The sequence below is a fragment of the Nicotiana tabacum genome, chromosome 6, assembly GCF_000715075.1.
Source record: "Nicotiana tabacum cultivar K326 chromosome 6, ASM71507v2, whole genome shotgun sequence".
NCBI lineage: Eukaryota > Viridiplantae > Streptophyta > Magnoliopsida > Solanales > Solanaceae > Nicotiana > Nicotiana tabacum.
In genome coordinates, this window is record NC_134085.1 from 63,110,812 (window position 1) to 63,129,990 (window position 19,179).

The window sequence follows — 19,179 nt, forward strand, 5'->3', positions numbered from 1 at the left end:
AAGGCACCCTCTACCACCACGATTAAAACTGACCAAATCCTTTTGTCTGTTGCAGGGGAACAGAGGATTGATGAGGGCAGCAAGATGCAACGCCATGGAAGTCACCAAAAACCGGGGCAGAAAATTTTCTGCCGATTGTCGAAAATTTTCTCGGAAGAACGGGGAAACAATTTCAATACATTTAAGTTCTAGGTCGCCCACCAGTATAATGCGGGAATACTTTTAAGTTCTAGGTCGCCCACCAGTATAATGCGGGAATACATTTAAGTTCTAGGTCGCCCACCAGTATAATGCGGGAATACATTTAAGTTCTAGGTCGCCCACCAGTATAATGCGGGAATATTTTTAAGTTCTAGGTCGCCCACCAGTATAATGCGGGAATACTTTCAAGTTCTAGGTCGCCCACCAGTATAATGCGGGAATACTTTTAAGTTCTAGGTCGCCCACCAGTATAATGCGGGAATACTTTTAAGTTCTAGGTCGCCCACCAGCATAATGCGGGAATACTTTTAAGTTCTAGGTCGCCCACCAGTATAATGCGGGAATACATTTAAGTTCTAGGTCGCCCACCAGTATAATGCGGGAATACTTTTAAGTTCTAGGTCGCCCACCAGTATAATGCGGGAATACTTTTAAGTTCTAGGTCGCCCACCAGTATAATGCGGGAATACATTTAAGTTCTAGGTCGCCCACCAGTATAATGCGGGAATACATTTAAGTTCTAGGTCGCCCACCAGTATAATGCGGGAATACATTTAAGTTCTAGGTCGCCCACCAGTATAATGCGGGAATACATTTAAGTTCTAGGTCGCCCACCAGTATAATGCGGGAATACTTTTAAGTTCTAGGTCGCCCACCAGTATAATGCGGGAATACATTTAAGTTCTAGGTCGCCCACCAGTATAATACGGGAATACTTTTAAGTTCTAGGTCGCCCACCAGTATAATGCGGGAATACTTTTAAGTTCTAGGTCGCCCACCAGTATAATGCGGGAATACATTTAAGTTCTAGGTCGCCCACCAGTATAATGCGGGAATACATTTTAAGTTCTAGGTCGCCCACCAGTATAATGCGGGAATACATTTTAAGTTCTAGGTCGCCCACCAGTATAATGCGGGAATACATTTAAGTTCTAGGTCGCCCACCAGTATAATGCGGGAATACTTTTAAGTTCTAGGTCGCCCACCAGTATAATGCGGGAATACATTTAAGTTCTAGGTCGCCCACCAGTATAATGCGGGAATACATTTAAGTTCTAGGTCGCCCACCAGTATAATGCGGGAATACTTTTAAGTTCTAGGTCGCCCACCAGTATAATGCGGGAATACATTTAAGTTCTAGGTCGCCCACCAGTATAATGCGGGAATACATTTAAGTTCTAGGTCGCCCACCAGTATAATGCGGGAATACATTTAAGTTCTAGGTCGCCCACCAGTATAATGCGGGAATACTTTTAAGTTCTAGGTCGCCCACCAGTATAATGCGGGAATACATTTAAGTTCTAGGTCGCCCACCAGTATAATGCGGGAATACATTTAAGTTCTAGGTCGCCCACCAGTATAATGCGGGAATACATTTAAGTTCTAGGTCGCCCACCAGTATAATACGGGAATACTTTTAAGTTCTAGGTCGCCCACCAGTATAATGCAGGAATACTTTTAGCTCTAGAGTTTGGAATCAGTAGCCCCACCTGAAGAAGGAAGATTGCAACAGAGATCCCCAAACGGGAAACAATGAAATCCCCAGCACCAAGAAGCAGACAACTGCAGAGGCAAGCGCACAATTCAAAAGGAAAAAGGAACGCATCTCAAAAGAAGCAGTTTGGGAACTTTGTAGCATGCCCAGTATGACGATGCTGATGAAGAAACATACCACTGAAGAAACCACTGGAAGATTTAAAGAAGGAAGCCGTGTCCCCAGCGAATCAAGCAAAGTGATGAAAACTGGCATTCAAACGTCAGCAAAGGACCAGCATCATCTCCCAAAGTCACAAGATAAAGGCATCAGAGGAAAGCGTTAGCCGACAAGAAAGCAAGGCAACAAGAACAAGTTGAAGATGGATAAGATTTCAGGATCCTCAGTTTAGCTTAGCTTCTTGTTTTCCTGTTAGAGTAGTGTAATAGGGAGATCGGTTGAGCAGTAGCGTCCTACAGCAGCATACAACAGCACACAACGACAGCAAACACTACGGTCACACGGTAGTCCCAGCTACCAAAATTTCCCGAACTACATTGACCTGATTCCTGTTTCAGCCCAGGATATGTAGGAAACCTCTGAAGCAAAGGTTCGGTCAAATCTTTTTCAAAAAATGCTTCACATGGAGTATTCGGACGGGCAAAAATCGCTCGCTTTATCTTTGCGCGAAAACCCTTCGTGTCTTCGGGCAAAGAGGGGCAGCTGTAAGCACGTGATTTTTGCTTTACGAGCAATCGCTCCAAAAGAAAATAAAAATAATGACAAATGATTTCGCTGTACAATTTTTCGAGTTTTCCGTGACATGTGTTGTTAGTCATTTATGGGTCTGTCCATTTTACATCTAGTCATTACCAAACAAAAATACAAAAATATGTGTCAGTAAAAGAAAATTCAAAAAAAATATATATATACATATGTTTGCATCGTTCGTTCTAGGCTTTTAGTTAACTTACTTGAATATTTGGTGATAATTGTGTTAAAATGTTCCATTGTTGTTTAGTTTTAATTTCATTATTTTATTGTCTATTATTTTATTTTATTTTGTTTTAAAAGAAAAATGAAACTAGAAAAACAAAAAAGGAATTAAAATCGATTTGGGCCCAGAAATTGAAACAAAAGGGGCCCAAAAACGGCACTCAAACCCAGTCCAAACCAGGCCTGCCCTGACCACCTCCCGAAACGACGCCGCATCATGCGTCTGATCTGGGCCGTTCAAACTCTCGATCCAACGGCTCAGGACCTCTATCAGTAACCCGTTTCAAAACCCGACCCAGGAACCAATCCGATCCAACCCCTCACTTAAACCAAACGACCCCGTTTAACTACCAAACGACCCCGTCTCATTTCTCAGCATCAGATCCAAGCCGTTGAGATCATCTGATCTAACGGCTCAGATCCAATCCCTTCCCCATATATAAACTCAACCCTTCACCCCACGCCCCCTATCCGAACCCCACCCCTCACTCGTCTCCTTCCCCAAGCTGAAACCCCAAACCCTAGCAAGCCGCCCTGGTTTCCCTTCCACCAAAACCCGGCAGCATGAACGCCGGTGGCCACCTCCCGAACACCCTAAGACCCCCTCACTCTCCTGAACATGGATCTGTTACTCCCTAGCCTCGAATCACTTTCGTTCGTCTCGAATCTTCATTTGAAGATTTGAGTCAAACCCGGATCTATGCCAAACCACCCCATCTTCATACCAGACACCCCCCGACCTTCCTCGTGACCAAACCAAGCTTGGTTTGGTCCGAATCTACCCACAACTCCCAAAAATCCAGATCTGAAAATCCAGACTTTAGAACACATTCACATGGGGAATCCGGCTAGCCTTAACGGGGGTTTGAGGTCTAATAGACCTTAATCAAGGTGTTCTCATGTGAGAACACCCTGATTAAAGTTTGTTCGGCCTCAAAGGGTCAATGTTGAGTCAGATTTGGTTCAGTTTTGTTTGGACATTTTTTGGTAAGTTTTCTTTTCCTTTTTGTTTTATTCAACTGCTAGTTAAGTTGTCAGCATGTTTCGTTGTGTATGTTTGGTTATTTTCTTTTGTTATTTTCCATTCGGATTTCTTCCATCTATATTAAAGGCCTTTTATTTGGTCAATTGTCTTCTGTTTGTGTTCTGAATATACCCTGTGATATACGTGCTCATCAATTAGATTAATCGTCAAGCGAGTTTAATTCATATAAGTTCCCAGTGTTTGAACAAATTTGTCTGAAGTCATTCGGGACTCTATACATGTTGTTTATATGAACGATTGATTGTTATGTGTTACGATTAATATAGTCGAGTCGATATATGTCGTCAATTAGTTTCAATCGTTAATGGTAACAACTTGATTCGTATTGCTTATTTCTGCTGTGATCGTATTTGAGTCTCATTAGGAACTGAATTGTATTGCCTATTGATTTTGTTCAAATCGAATTAAAGAACATCTAGGGGAAAGGTTATAATGGCAGATTCAGACTTTGATTTTAAAACACGATGCCATTTGGTTTAGACCGTGGGCAGCATGTGTATGGTTAGCTTTAAGGAATTAAAATAATTGGACAGCATGTGCTGTCAGATTATATTCCTACTGCCCATACTTTCGTTAAATAAACAAGTGATCAGTACATTTTAACAACAAAAGAGAGAGGGGCTGTCAGGGATTTGATGGGGGTTTTGTTTATTTAAAAGAAGTGAGTGGAAAAACAACGAGGGGGGGAAATTTTGAGTTGTAAAACAGACTGTAAAGTGTTAAGGTTAGGCTATAAAAGAGGCAGACCTTCCATTAGAAAGGGATGGATTTTTGAGTCTTGAGAGATTCTGTGAGTAAGAAAACTGAAAAAGGAAAAAACAGGAATAAATTTCAGAACATTGTGAATGAGTATTGTCTAGAAGAAACTGTGTAAGAGTCCAGTTTGATCAGGTTGTCTTTGTGGCTTTGCTTTTTCTGTCGTTTGCCAAGCTTTCTTGTGGTCATTGGATTTCTGTTGTTGTTACATTCAACATTCTGGGCTGTTATTTCCTACTCTGTTTTTCTGGGATTGTTTATTTGTTGCTCGACTCCTTGCTGAGCTTCATCATTGTTGGCTGGTCGTTGTTGCTGTGTTGTTGCTGTGTTGTTGCTGTGAATCTGCTGTGCTGTTGTTTGCTGTGTACTATTCAGCTGATCCTTTTCCTTCTTCTTTTGTTCCTCTATACCAGGTACACAACTAATACTGTCCATGTAATTTGAAAGTCGAGCATGAATACAAAAGGGAAGATTTGAAGACATCTATGTCCACATGTAGTTGCTATATAGATGATTATGTAGTGTGTAATGGTTTACAATCTTGTTTGGGTATTGGAGTTGGTCCTTTCATATAGTGAATACAAAAAAAAATGTAGTATGGTTTGATATCATATGTTGGTTAGGTTAACAAACAAAGGGATTGGCAGTATACTAGGCTATGTCTTGAAAATTAGTTGTGTTTTGTAATTAGCATTCTCTTTTAATGCATGTCAAAGAATAAAACTATCCGCCTTAGTTAATTTTCATTCTCTTTTGATAAACTGCCTCGTTATAATTATCAAGCCACACCCTTATAACAATTAGCACAAGTCCGCGCCCCTCAACCTTATGAAGGTCGAGCCCAGGTCAAAACAGACCAAACAGACCCGCCTCGGATAAACAGTGGCCCAGGTCTGGCCCATCCCGCATGAGCTGGATTTGGGCCCATAATGTTCGATCAGCTGTCCGTATGCATGGTCATGTTTCCTTATTCTGTAAAAGCATTTCGGATCCTGCTGTAAATAATCTGCAAGCATGTAAATAATTAAGAGATTTTCTTTTATTTTAGAGACGAACTTAATAGGAAATATAGTCATTATAGGTTTATCCTTTAAAATAAAAATGAGACGAGCCTCGACAAACAAAAATGTAGAAGCTGCGGGGCCCTCTAAATGTATATATTAAATACTTAGATTCCGGGACGGGCCGTTTAGCAAATTTCACGGCCCTTCCCAAAATAATAACACGATAGTCTCTTTAGGTGCGTGTTTAATAATCGACTTTCTTAAAACTTGGGGTATGCATTTCATGCGACCCAGATCCAAATCCCAAAACATCAAATAAAATATGTTCCAGATTGTGGGTGCATTTCATGTGACGCAGTCCAAGGACATGTTTTAAGCGATGTTCACATCCTTTTGAAATAATAACAATAAAGCGGTAAAAAGTTAAAATTGGCACATTGGTTCATAATGGTATTTAAAATCAGATAAATAAGCCGAATATGACAGTTGAGCGACCGTGCTAGAACCACAGAACTCGGGAATGCCTAACACCTTCTCCCGGGTTAACAGAATTCCTTATCCGGATTTCTGGTGCGCAGTGCAGCCTGATCCATAGTTTATAGTCGATTATGCTCGCTGGGGGTGTACAGACTCCGGAGGGGCTCCTACAGCCCAACCGTCATATCGCTGCGACACGCAGCCCGATTCAATATATATATCATTGCGCCGTGCAACCCGATCCATATAAGTATCGATGTGGCGTGCAGCCCGATCCATAATATATACATATAATATTACTACGACGTGCAACCCGATCCGTAATATTTATAATCCTCACCATTAGGTCCTTAACCTCTTTCAGTCATTAACCTCACAGCCACTCGGGCATAACAGTAGAAATCAAGGAACTTTGTCCGAACAGTTCTCACATTTTAAGAAGTAGAATGATAAAACCAGTTTTAAACAATAAACAGGTAAAACATGATTGAGGATATACTTTCAATCAAATACAGTGACGAAAAACAGTAAAAATGCCCCTAAAGGTCTCAATAGATCGGCACAAGGCCTCAAACATGGCATACAACCCATAATACAGTATAAATGTCTAAAATATGAGATATCATAAGATTTCAAATCAAGTACGCGGCTTAATAGTCGCTACGGGATGGATCAAGTCATAATCCCTACCGGTGCACACCCACACGCTCTTCACCTAGCATGTGTGTCACCTCATTTATCAAAACATTTCGAAATACTGGGATTTGTACCCTCAGTTCCAGATTTACAATGGTTACTTACCTCAAACCGGATGAATTACTACTCCGCAATGCCTTTGCCTCTCGCCTCGACCTCAACTCGCACTGAATCTACCCAAAATCAGAATCATAACATTAGAATATGCTAAGGGATCGAAGCCCAAGCGAAAATAATCAAATTATACCAAAAATCCCGAAATTGGCCAAACCCGACCCCCAGGCCCATGTCTCAAAATTTGATAAAAATCACATCAACGGAATCCTTATCCTCCCACGAGTTCATACATACCAAGAATACCAAAATCCGACCACAAATGGCCCCTAAAATCCCTAGATTAAAGTCTCAAGTTTCCAAGCCCTAACTCCCCAATTTAGGCTTCAAATTCCCCAAATTTCATGTTTTATTAGGTAGAAATCACAATAGGATCGAGTATTAAGTCCAAAATGCTTACCTCCAATAAGTTCTCTTTCATTCCCTCTTCAATCTCTCTGAAAACGCTCCAAAATCGAGTAAAAAATGGTGGACTTAGGCCAAAACTCGTGAAAATGGCCTTTTAAATATTCTGCCTAGCGATCAGAAGTCCTTCTTTGCGAACGCAGTTAAAGCCTCGCGTTCGCGAAGCACAAAATGCCGTTGACCAAAATTTTCCTTACGCGAACGCGACCACACCATCGCGAACACGTACGACTTCTCGCGAATGTGATGCTTCCTATTCCGACCCTTCGCGAATGCGAGACCTCCCTTGCGAATGTGAAGTCCAAATCTCCAGCCTCCCTTCCTAAACCTTCGCGAACGCGAAGCACAAATTGTCTGCAACAGGTGAAGCCAAAATCTGCAACTTTTCAACTATGCATTTGGTCTGTTTAACCACCCGAAACTCACCCGAGACCCCCCAGACCTCAACTAAACATGAAAATACATCCCATAACATCTTTCAAGCTTGTCCCAACCTTTGGAATGCTTAAAACAATATCAAAACACCAAATTCGCATCGAATTCAAGCCTAAGAATTCCAAAACCTTCTAAATTTCGCTTTCGATCAAAAAGTCTATCAATCCACGCCTGAACGACCTGAAATTTTGCACACACATCCCAAATGACACAAAGGACCTACTGCAACTCCCAGAATTCCATTCCTACCCCTATATCAAAATCGCACCTATCAACCGAAAAATGCCAAAATTCCAATTTCGCCAATTCAAGCCTAAATCTACTCCAGACCTCCAAAACACATCCCGATCACGCTCCTAAGTCCCAAATAACCTCCCTAAGCTATGTGAACCATCGGAACTCACATCCGAGGCCTTTAACACATAAGTCAATGTACGATTGACTTTTTCAACTTAAGCTTACTCAAAAGAGACTAAGTGTCTCAAACCTTACCAAAACCTCTCCGAACCCAAGCCAATCAACCCAATAACATATAATACCACTGAACAAAGCAATAAGAAATAGAAATGGGAAAACAGAGCGATAATTCATGAAACAATCGGTCGGGTCGTTACACTAGCAGTTGGAGTAGCTCAGCCGATCATTTCTACACAGCCCACAGAGGTGCCCACTATGTCGTCTGAGGTACTGAAGTGGTTGGGCAAGCTCACCAAGCTCTTTCCTATTCATTTTGGTGGTACACCTTCTGAGGACCCACAAGATTACTTGTATCATTGCCATGAGGTATTGCGTAACATGGGTATTGTGGAGTCCAATAGAGTTGATTTCGTAGTGTTTTAGTTGACCATTTCTACCAAGAGGTGGTGGTAGGATTATGTTTGAGGCAGACCAGCAGGTTCACCTCGACTTACTTGGGATCAGTTTTCACAACTAGTTTTGGAGAAGTTCATCCCTTTTACTCTAAGAGAGGACTACCGCAGCTAGTTTGAGAGTCTATAGCAAGGTAGCATGATTGTTACCCAGTACGAGACTAGATTTGTGGACCTATCTCGCCATGCAATTGTTTTGATTTCTACTGAGAGGGAGAGAGTGAGGAGGTTTATAGATGGACTTACTAATGGTATCAGGTTGTAGATGGCCAGAGAGACTGAGGACGATATTTCTTTCAATGGGGTTGTTGAGATTGTTAGGTGTATCGAGAGGATTCGTGGTTAGGTCAGAGAGGCAGTGTCTAAGTAGAGGCCTTGTCATTTTGGTAGTTTCAGTGGTACTTCATCTGGAGGCAGGGATTTATTTAGTAGAGGCCATCCTCCCAAGCCGATTCAGTCAATGCTTTAGGTGGCACATAGTGTTTCGGGCAATCGTGGCTCTTATGGGTCTCATTCTAAGTAGCCAGTATTCAGTACACCTGTAGCTCCTATTAGTGCACCACCGCTACAGAGCTACTATGGTGTTTATTCAGGTCATTAGGGATCATCTCAGACTTAATAGCTAGGGCATCTGCGGGGTTGCTTTGAGTGCAGCGACGTAGGTCATATAAGGAGGCAATGTCCTATATTGAGGAGTAGCATACCATAGTAGGGTTTTTGTGCCATGATTACAGCATCGGTTGCTCCACCACCCGCTCAGCCAGCTAGAGGCGGGGGTCAGGCAGCCCGGGGTAGTGGTCAGGCTATTAGAGGTGGAGGCCATCCAATTAGAAGCCGTCCAAGAGGCTAAGGTCAGATTGGTGGGGCTCAGCCCCGTTGCTATGCTTTCCCAGCCAGACCCAATGCGGAGTCATCGGATGCGGTCATCACAGGTATTAATCCAGTTTTCCATAGAGATCCATCAATTTTATTTGATCCGGGTTATACTTATTCATATGTGTCATCCTATTTTGCTTCATATCTGGATATGTCTCGTGATTCTTTGAGTGGTCTTGTCTATATATCTATGCCCATGGCGGATTCTATAATGGTAGTTCGGGTTTATAGTGCTTGTTTGTTTACTATCGGGGGTTATAAGACTAGGGTTGACCTACTATTAATTGATATGGTGGACTTTGATGTGATATTGGGCATGGATTAGTTGTCACCCTATCATGCTATTATGGATTGTCACGCCAAGATTGTGACATTAGTCATGCCGGGGTTGCCTCGATTGGAGTAGAGAGGGACTCCTGGCCATTTCACTATCAGGGTCATTTCATATATGAAGGCTCGGCGTATAATCGAGAAGGGGCGTATGGTATTTTGGCCTATATCTGTGATTCTAATGTGGAGGTTCCTTCCATGGATTCAGTTCCGATTGTGTATGAATTCCCGAGGGTGTTCCTACAAACTTGCCAAGCATGCCACCCGATAGAGATATCGACTTCTGCATTGACTTGGTTCCGGACACCCAATCTATTTCCATTCCCTCATACTGTATGGCCCCAGTTGAGTTGAAATAATTGAAGGAGCAATTGCAGGATTTGCTTGACAAGGGATTCATTAGACCTAGTGTCTCGCCTTGGGGTGCCACATTGTTGTTTATGAAGAAGAAAGACGGCTCTATGAGGATGTGTATTAACTCCAAACAGATGAACAAAGTCATTATCAAGAACAAGTATCGATTACCAAGGATTGATGACTTATTCGATCAACTTTAGGGTGCCAATGTGTTTTCAAAGATTGACTTGAGGTCTGGTTACCATGAGTTGAAGATTAGGGCATCGGATGTCCCTAAGACAGCTTTTGGGCTCAGAATGGTAATTACGAGTTCCTAGTGATATCATTTGTCTTGACCAACCCCCCAACAATATTTATGGATTTGATGAAGCGGGTGTTCAAGCCCTATTTGAATTCCATTGTGATTGTCTTCATTGACAATATCTTGGTTTATTCCCATAGTCGACAGGAGAATGAACAGCATCTGCGGATCGTACTTCAGACTTTGAGGGATCATCAGTTACATGCCAAGTTTTCAAAATGTGAGTTCTGGTTGGACTTGATTGTCTTTCTGGGTCATGTTGTATCTTACGAAGTCATTAAGGTGGATCCTAAGAAGATTTAGGCAGTTTAAAACTATCCTAGACCTACTTCAACTACAAAGATTCGGAGCTTCTTGGGTTTGGCGGGCTACTATCGCCAGTTTGTGGAGGGGTTTTCGTCTATCTCAGCCCTGTTGACCAAGTTGACTCAGAAGGGTATTCTTTTCAGATGGTCCGAGGAGTGTGAGTTGAGCTTTTAGAATCTTAAGATTGCATTGAATATAATCCATTGTTGGTGTTTCCTACATGTTTGGGATCTTACATCGTGTATTATGATGTATTGCATATTAGGCTTGGTGCGGTATTGATGCAGGACGGTAGGCTGATTGCCTACACATTTATACAATTGAAGGTTCACAAGAAGAATTACCCTGTGCATGACTTAGAGTTGGCAGTCATTGTTCACGCACTGAAGATTTAGAGACACTATCTGTACGGCGTTCCATGTGAGGTCTATATCGACCATCGGAGTCTCCAGCACTTGTTCAAGCAGAAATATCTTAATTTGTAGTAGTGGGATGGTGATATCACCATATTATATCATCCGGGGAAGGCCAACATAGTGGTTGATGCATTGAGTAGGAAGGCAGAGAGCATGGGCAGTTTGGCATATTTACCGGTAGCAGAGAGGTCACTAGCCATGGATGTTCAGGATTTGGCCGATCGGTTTGTGAGATTGGATGTTTTAGAGCCTAGCCGGGTTTTTGATTGTGTTGTGGCATAATTATTATTGTTATAGCATATCAAGTCTCGCCAGTTTGATGATCCTCTCTTGTTGGTGTTAAAGGATATGATGCAGCGAGGTGGTGCCAAGGAGGTTTTGATTGGAGATGATGGTGTTATACCGGGGGCCGGATTTGTATTCCAAATGTTGATCGGTTGAGAGCGTTGATCATTGATAGGCACATAATTCATGTTATTCCATTCACCCAGGTGTCACGAAGATGTACCGATACTTGAAACAACACTATTGGTGGCAGATAATGAAGAAGAATATTGTTGCTTATGTCTCTCGGTGTTTAAATTGTCAAAAAGTGAAGTATGATCATCAAAAATTGGGTGGGTTGACTCAGAGATAGGAGATACCGGAATGGAAATGGGAGCGCATCACTATACATATTTTGTGATAGGCTTACCACAGACCTTGAAAAAATATGACACATTCTTGGTTATTGTGGACCTGTTGATTAAATCTGCATACTTCATTCCGGTGGCGACTTCCTATTCTTCGGAACAGTTAGCTCAAATTTACATTCGGGAGATCATCCGCCTACACGGTGTTCCTATTTTTATCATTTCTGATCGAGGCACGCAGTTCACATTGCATTTTAGAGAGTCATGCAGCGTGAGTTGGATACACGGGTTGAGTTGAGTACCGCATTTCTTCCTCAGATGGACGGATAGTCTAAGCGCACTAGTCAGATTTTGGTGGACATGTTACGTGTCTGTGTTATTGATTTCGGGGGTTCACGATACCAGTTCTTACCTCAAGCGTAGTTATCCTACCACAACAACTATCAGTCGAGTATCCAAATGGCTCCATACGAGGTCTTATACGGGAGGCGATGTCGTTCGTCTATTGGTTAGTTTGAGCCCGGAGAGGCTAGATTGTTAGGCATTTATTTGGTCCATGATGCCATGGAGAAGGTTAAGGTGATTCAGGAGTGATTTCATACAAATCAGTCCAGGCAGAAGAGTTATGCAGACCAGAAGGTTCGAGATGTAGCTTACTTGGTGGGTGAGAAGGTTTTTCTTCGAGTGTCACCTATGAAGGGCATGCTGCGGTTTGGAAAGAAAGGGTAGGTTGAGCCCGAGATTTATTGGCCCGTTTGAGATCTTGGAGAGAGTTGGGGAGGTTGCTTATAGGCTTGCATTGCCTCCTAGCCTAGTAGGGGTACATCCAATAATTCACGTTTCTATGCTTCGAAAGTACCATGAGGATAGATTGCATGTTTTAAACTTCAGCACAACGCAACTTGATGAAACTTTGGCCTATGAGGAAGAGCCAATGGCTATTGCAAACGGGCATGTTCGTAAGTTGAGATTGAAGAGTTTTCCTTCTGTGTAAGTGCAATGGAGAGGTCATCCGATTGAGGAGGATATATTGGAGTTCGAGTCCTATATGCGTAGTAGATACCCCCACTTTTTTACCAGTCTAGGTACTTTTGTATGTCCATTCAAGGATGGACGTTTCTTTTAGATGTGGATAATGTGACGACCCGGTAGGTCATTTTGAGCACTAGCCTTTATTTCCGCATTCCGAGGTCTCTTATAGCTCCATTTGATATTTCTTGATTTGTGTGCGTAGTTCGTATCGTTTTCCGCATTCTGAGATCTCTTATAGCTACATTTGATATTTCTTGATTTGTGTGCCTAGTTCGTATCATTTTGCCTTAAAATGACTTTTGGGTTGACCATGGTCAACATTCTTGATAAACGACCTTGGATCGGTATTTTGATGATTTTGGTAGGTTCGTATAATATTTTTGAACTTGTACACACTTTTGGTAGAGGGTCCGGGGTAAACCTGAGCGCATTTCGGTGCATTGTGTAAAAATTGTGAAAATGAGTTTAAAAGTTAAAAATCAAGATTTTTATGATGAATTCTTGTTATTTAATGTTATTTTGATTATTTGAGGTAGTGAGCAAGTATGTAGGATGTTATTACACTTGTGTGCTTGTTCGGTTTGGAGCCCGAGGGGCTCGGGTGAGTTTCGAATGTGTTACCGAAGAGGTTGGATGATCTTTGAACTGCTAGTGCAATCCTGTAGATATCTAATTTGCTATATCAGGCTCGCATTTGCGAGCCTCGCTTTTGTGGTTAAACGATCGCATTTGTGAAGGTCACTTCGCATTTGTTGACTAGGTGTGGTCCCTTTTTGCGATCAACCTTCTACCTTTGCAAACACTATAAGCATTTGTCAGCTTCGCATTTGCGAAGCTTGGGAGCTTATTTGCGATGGATGGATTTCCGCACTTGCGAATCCAAATGTCGCATTTGCAACTTTTGGGGACGTGAGGCACTGATTGCATTTGAGATCAGTGGTCTGCATTTGGAGTCATCGTATTTGTAAATAAGTGTTCGCAAATGCGATACCTACAGCAGGGTAAAAGAGGGGGGAAACGGGACTTAGCTAATTTTACACTATTTCTCAACCCCAAATACTCTAGAGGCAATTTTTGAAGAATTTCTTCTTCCAAATTCATTTGTAAGCAACTTATTTCATTTTCTGTCAATTCCCCATTACTTTTCAAGAGTTTTTATCATCAAATCTAGGATTTTCATAGTAGAAATTAGAGGTTTGGATAGAATTTAGAGATTTTATAAAATTGAGATTTTGACCTCAAATTGAAGGAGGATTTCAAAACAAATCACATAACTAGGCTCGGGGGTGAATGAGTAATCGAGTTTTGGTCCGGATCTTGGATTTTGACCAAGTCGGTCGGGGATTGACTTTTGTTGACTTTTTTAATTTCATCAAAGATTTAACCTTTTTCACTCGTGGGTAGTTTCTAAAGCTTATTTCGAATAGTTTGAATGATATTTGGCAAGATTTGGTTGGTTTAGAGGGTTGTTCGAAAGGAAAAGCCATGATTAATTGTTGAGTTGGTTGTGCAAAGAGGTAAGTGTCGTGTCTAACTTTGACTTGAGGGAATTAGGACTTGTTGGTCCATTAGTTATGTGAATTATGTGAAGAAACAATATATATGCAAGATGACGAGAGTATATTCACTGTCACAGATTAAAGCATGCGGGTTGAGATATTTACCTTTATGTCATTACTTATTCCATGTTATCTCTTGTTATATGCTTTGATTTCTACATGATCTTACTTATTATCTACGCCATACTTGTTATCTATTATTTATTTGTCACTTGTTTAGATTTATTTATTTCCTGCTCAATATCATCTAACCTACTATATGTCCCTGCCTGTATTAATTGTATAACTTCATTGATTCATGTTTAACTTGCCTTTATTGACTTTTCAATAATTTTTCACTTTATTATGTTATTCCAATTTATGTGAGTTCTATAGCTATTCTTGTTTGATGACTTGTAGAGAATTATTAATACGAGGTATTGGTTATCCTCTATTGTACTGGTAGTTCTTGATGTTCCGTACACTTTATATCCCTTTTTGTGTTGAGATTCCGTTATTGGTTGTGTTAAGTTGTTTGTGTTAAAGGGTATGATATTGGGAACGGGTTACGCGCCACAACAATATTGAAATGAAATTGATTTTGGGATCGGGTTGCATGCTGCAACAGATAATGATATGATATGATATTGGGATCGGGTTTCACGCTGCAATAGATATTGTAATAAATGTTGGGATCGAGTTTCACGCCGCAACAGGTATAGTGATAAATTTTGGGATCAGGTTGAGCCCTGAAACAAAGTATGATGTGTTACAATTGTTGGTAGCTATAGTATATTATTTTTGTACTGTGAAAGAAGGTTATGAGATGATGTTATTTTGGGTCCCTTTGTTAGTTGACATTCGGGTCCATCTTTATGAGTTTACGACTTTATCTATATTTTTGTATTCTATTATTAGTATTCGTACAGGTTTATAGTGAGTATCCTATCATAACCCCTTCACGACTTCGTCGAGATTAGGCTCGATACCTACAGAGTACATGGGGTCGGTTGTACTCATACTACACTTATGCACTTCTTGTGTAGATACCAGTGCTGGTCCCAGCGGCGCATAAGGGGTTTTGTCCAGATCGACTTGTTGAGGAGACTTGAGGTGGAGTTGCTGACGTTCGCAGTTCCTGAAGTCCCCTTCTATTATGTCTTTACTATTGATTTTGTTTCTAACAATTGTATTTATTCATACAATACTTTGTAGTGTTCTAGTCGCTCATGTAATGGTGACACCAGATTTCTGGGATTAGTCTAGACCGTGTTATATTATGGATTTATCTTATACATTTCAGTTTTACCAATCGTTAATTATTACTATTACTCTATTTTAAATTGTTAAACTAGTTAATTGATTATCTAGTGTTTGCTTGCCTAGCAAGTGGATGTTAGGCGCCAGCACAACCTCATGGTTAGGATTTCGGGTAGTGAGCAAATCGCCTCAAACCGAGCTCCCAAACACAAAATATGAAATAATAAGTCTAAGTCCTGAAATCCCATCTAATAACCTAGTTGTAGATGTCGCATTCGTGACCAGAGGTTCGCAGATGCGACCCAGGGATTACAAATACGAAGTCTACCTAGCCCAGAGAATGTCGCAAATGAGACCAATACTCCGCAAATGCAAAGCCAGCAAGCATCGGAAAAGCAAGAAAAAGAACGCAAATGTGACCAACCCATGCCCAATTCCCCCATTCAAATTGCAAGACAGGCTTCGCAAATGCAAAGCCTGTCACCCCAGCCCACCTTCGCAATTGCGGTTGATACCTAGAAATGCAAGGCTTGCAAATGCAAACTGGTTCTCGCATTTGCGAGACCTGCATCACTAGAATAAACTGAACTCAATAAAAAATACTTCGAAACACGTCCGAAAATCAATTGAGCCCCCGAGGTCCCACACCAAACTTCCACACATGTCTAGAAATGTCATACGAACTCGGTCGCGAGCTCAAAACACCAAACTAACATCCAGAACTACTAATCGATAATCAAAATGCATTGAGTTCACAATAAAACTCAAGAACTTCTAAAATTACAACCAAGCGTCCGATTCCTACCAAACCAACTTGGAAGTCACCAAACTTTGCACACAATTTTAAATGACAAAACAGACCTATTTCAAGTCCCGAAAACCAAAATTCGACCCCGATAGCCATAAAATCAACCCACGGTCAAACTTAGGAAACTTTTAAACCTTGAAATAGATAACTTTTAACAAAATAAGCCCATTCATCCTAGTAACCTCTGAATTTAATTTCGGGCATACGTCGAAGTCCAAAATCACCATGCGAACCTATTGGAACTATCAATACACCATTTCACGGTCTTCTTTCATAAAAGTCAAACTTGATCAATACTCCTGCACCTACGATTACGTAGGCAAACCTCTTGCCCGTCCACAAGCTATCACAAATGCGAACGTGAAGAAGCAGATATCAGGACTCAATGAATGTGACCCTTCTCCTACAAACGTGAAGGGTAACGGTTCGCCTGCCAAATCCTCTATTCCGCAATCACGAAGAATCCCCTCTACACCAAAAGCCAGCAATCCAATAGAACGGGAAATGGTACAAAGCTACCTCGAAACACACCCAAGCCCCCCAAGGCCCCATTCTATCATGCCAACAATTACAATACCTAATCCGAACTTGTCCAAGAGCTCAAAACACCATGAATAACATCAAAAGCAAGAATCGCTGATCAAGATCAATCTCTTAAGTTCCTAAACTTCCAACTTCAAACCAAGAATCCAATTCAAGCCTAACCAATCCGGAATGAACCCAAACATTGCACACTAGTCCCAAATGAAAAAATGAACCTATGCCAACTTCTGGAACAACAATCCAAATCCAATAACATCAAAGTCAATCATCGATCAAACTTAGAAACTCTCCAAACCTCCAAATTGCCAACTTTCGGCATATAGCACCAAAAACATTCTAAGAACCTCCAAATCCAATTCCGAATATACGCCTAAGTTCAAAATCACCATACGAATATATTATAACCAGCAAAATATCAATCTGAGGTCATTTACACAAAAGTTAAATCTTGATCAACTCTTACAACTTATGCTTAAAAAATGATACTAAGCTATCGTTTGGCCATAGATTCCCAAATTTGTTTTGAAAAATCTGATTTGGGTGAAATTTGGTTTGAAGATGAAAATGTGTTTGGACATCAGTTTTCAAAACATATTTCCCAAATTTATTTTGGAAAAATATGAAACATGACTTATACCCACAAGTTATAGAAACTATCACAAATACCCAACAATACCATTATCAATAATATTCATTATATTATCGCAAACCATAGTCCTAAACATAAATAAATTTGATACAAAAATTATCATTTTTATAATGAACTACATGATACACTATCAGATGACTGAGAAGGCGAAGCACCATTGTTACAAAATAATAAATGGTGGGCTCTATTATAAAATATAAAAATTTGGGGCTATTTTGAAAATATATAATAGTGCTATTGGCCCAAAACCAGCTATTGAGCTGGTTTTGGGATTTGGGATTTTGCCAAAAATGTAGCCAAAATCTATGACCAAACATGTGTTTGCCAAATAAAACCTAAATTTATTTTGGCAAAATCTATGGCCAAACGGGTCCTAAGTGTTCCAAATCACTCCCAAACATTCCCGAAGCCAAACTAACTACCCCTACAAGTCACAAAACCACAAATACACATATGAGAAACATCAAATAGGGAAACATGGCTTAAATACATAAAAGGACTGGGCAAGTCGTTGTATTCTTTCCCTCTTAAATAAATGTTTATCCTCGAACGAGTTTAGAAACATACCCAAAATGCCAAAAAGATAAGGACATCTGCTCCTCTTATCATGCTCGGTCTTCCAAGTCACTTCCTTGATCGATTGAACTCTCCACTAAACCTTCATCGATGCAATATCCTTCGACCTCAAATTCCAAACCTGTCTATCCAAAAGGGCCACTGGTTCCTCCTCATAAGCCAAGTTTTAATCCAACTATACCGAACAAAAATCTAGCATATGTAACTGATCCTCAAGATACTTCCGGAGCATGGAAACATAAAATACCTGATGAACTCCCGACAAGCTGGGTGGAAAAGTAAATATGTAAGCCACCTCACCCACTCTCTCCAAAACCTCAAATGGACTAATGTATCGAGGGCTCAACTTGCCCTTCATCCCGAACCTTATCACGTCCTTCATAGGCGAAACTCTAAGAAGTACCCTTTCTCCTTCCATGAAAGCTACATAGCGAACCTTCCTATCAACATAACTCTTCTGCCTGGACTACACTGTACGAAGCCGTTGCTGAATTAACTTCACCTTCTCCAAAGCATCACAAACCGGATCGGTACCCAACAACTTAGCCTCCCTAGGCTCAAACCGACCAACTGGAGAACAATATCATCTCCCATATAAGGCCTTATATGGAGCCATCTGGATACTAGACCGGTAGTTGTTTTTGTAGGCGAACTCTACTAATGGTAGAAACTGATCCCACTGACCTCCGAAATCAATGACACAGGCTCTCATCATATTCTCCAAGATCTAAATGGTCTTCTTGAACTGCCCGTCTGTCTGAGCATGAAATGTCATACTCAATTCAACCTGCATGCTCAACTCACGCTACGGAGCTCTCTAATAATACGATGTAAATTGGGTGTTGGAATATGAGATGATAGACACAGGCACACCATGAAGCAAATAATATCTCTAAGATGAATCCGAGCCAAATGCTCAGAAGCGTAGGGATTCATGACCAGAATAAAATGGGTAGACTAAGTTAGTCTGTTCATAGTGACCCACACAACATAAAATCTCCTCAAAGTCTGTGGAGACACCACCAAAAATATATTGTGACTCACTCCCACTTTTACTCTAGTATATCTAACCTCTGAAGCAAT